The 2,108-nt window shown below is 55.7% G+C and overlaps 1 protein-coding gene across 2 annotated transcripts in view; it reads right to left on the bottom strand.

Moving 5' to 3' along the window:
• DCAKD (dephospho-CoA kinase domain containing) overlaps positions 1–1,959 on the bottom strand; it is a 30,821-nt gene extending 28,862 nt beyond the window's left edge. For both annotated transcript variants that reach the window (XM_017876107.1, XM_017876106.1), the window contains exon 1: positions 1,824–1,959. The gene's annotated coding sequence lies outside the window, so the exon portion shown is untranslated. The remainder of the gene's footprint in view (positions 1–1,823) is intronic.
• Positions 1,960–2,108: the final 149 nt, after the last annotated feature.

Raw genomic sequence — 2,108 nt, forward strand, 5'->3', positions numbered from 1 at the left:
TTTTTTTTTTTTTTTTTGAGGCAGAGTCTCGCTCTATTGCCCAGGTTGGAGTGCAGTGGCACGATCTCGGCTCACTACAACCTGCGCCTCCCGGGTTCAAGTGATTCTTCTGCCTCAGCCTCCCGAGTAGCTGGGACTACAGGCATGGACCACCACGTCCGGCTAATTTTTTTGTATTTTTAGTTAGATGGAGTTTTAGTTAGAACTCCTAACCTCAGGTGATCCACCCTCCTCAGTCTCCCAAAGCGCTGGGATTACAGGCATAAGCCACCGTGCCCGGCCCATCGGGTAATTTTCAAAACAAAGCTAAGCTCGTGGCTTGCCTGCCTTCAGCTATGAGCCCTCTTCTTTTCTCCTTAAGGTACAGGCACCAAGAGAGGCTCGGAGATCCTTTAAAGGTTATTTACCAGCGGGACAGATTCAGACCTTGGTGAAGACAGACAGAAGAGGATTTGGTGGGAATTTAGGGCCCTGCTGAGACAAAAACCACCCGAACCCGCCTGTCAACTTTCTATCCATCCACCAGATCTCTAGCATTTCACCCCTTTCCACAGGCCTATGCCAGCACTGCGCCACACCAATTCAACCTTGATTTATTTAGGTAAAATGAGTACTCTCCCTCCCGCAAAAACAAACACGTTTTAGACATAAAACTTATTCAAAGGCTTCCATTTCTTCACTTTTAGAATTAAGACTTAATGTCAAAGTTCACTCGGGTAGTTTGAATCATTTTCCCACAACTCAGGGAAAGAGTGAAAAATCTTTGAAAACTCTGTAAGCAGGGCCGGGCGCGGTGGCTCAAGCCTGTAATCCCAGCACTTTGGGAGGCCGAGACGGGTGGATCACGAGGTCAGGAGATCGAGACCATCCTGGCTAACATGGTGAAACCCCGTCTCTACTAAAAAATACAAAAAACTAGCCAGGTGAGTTGGCGGGCGCCTGTAGTCCCAGCTACTCGGGAGGCTGAGGCAGGAGAATGGCGTAAACCCGGGAGGCGGAGCTTGTAGTGAGTTGAGATCCGGCCACTGCACTCCAGCCCGGGCGACCAGAGCGAGACTCCGCCTCAAAAAAAAAAAAAAAAAAAAAAAAGAAAACTCTGTAAGCAAACACCTGAGATGCCAACACCTCCTTTGTGGAGCTGGGGAAGGAAGAGACGGGTGGCCCGACGGCCTCCCTCACTAGTGGGTGGGCGGGAGATCCACGCCGCCCCAGTACCTGGGGTCTTCACTAAAACCTTAACTGTCCGGCCTCCCGGGGGAGAGGGAAGCGGAGGAGAGAGGTCTGAAAATTGGAGATGATCGCTCAGCTCAACAGCAAAGCACTTTATACCCACCCTCTGAGACAGATACTGTAGCTTTATTCCCATTTTTCAGATGAGCAAACTTGGGGTCGGAAAGATACCCCAAGGTTACACAACTGAAGTGGCAGAAGCTAGATTCAAGAATCAATCGGCCCGCAAAGCTCTAAAGGGCAGTGTCTTTGGTCTGATCCTGAGTTTGAATCCACAATCTCCGGCCCTTTCTAGCTGTAAACCTTCCTGCGCGTCCTCAGCCCTAAAAAAGGAAATAACACCTTGCTTGGCAGGGCTGCTGTCAAGACAATGGGCCATGGATATAAAAGCGCTTGCCTGCCTTAGTGCTGGCCGCACACGATGCGCTCAATACATCCTAACTCAGGCTTTCAAAAGAGGAGCCTACGCCCCACTAGGCAGCAAAATTGGGGCGCCCGGGGCGTTCGCAGCCCCGCGTAGAGGCCTCGGCCAGGGCCCGCCCCCTCCCCGGGGCCCGGCTGGCTCCCACCGTCCCGCGCGGCGTGCTACGTACCCAGCGCCTCCGACCCGGCCCAGGCCTCCGCCTCTAGCCCAATCTCCGCGGCGCTTACAGGCCAGCTCAGCGGGCGAGGCGGGACCTCGGGGGCGCGGACCGGACGTCCGGCCAGCAGCCGCAGCCTGGAGAGGTTGGGCGCGCAGGCTTGCGGGCGGGGTCGGGCGAGGTACGCTGGGAGGGGACGGGAGGGGACGGGAGGGCGGAGCCGGGAGAGGTGGGGCGGGCGGAGCCGGGAGAGGTGGGGCGGGCGGAGCCGGGAGAGGTGGGGCGGGCGCGGGAGGG

Source organism: Rhinopithecus bieti, unplaced genomic scaffold (genome assembly GCF_001698545.2).
Source record: "Rhinopithecus bieti isolate Rb0 unplaced genomic scaffold, ASM169854v2 scaffold_10088, whole genome shotgun sequence".
NCBI lineage: Eukaryota > Metazoa > Chordata > Mammalia > Primates > Cercopithecidae > Rhinopithecus > Rhinopithecus bieti.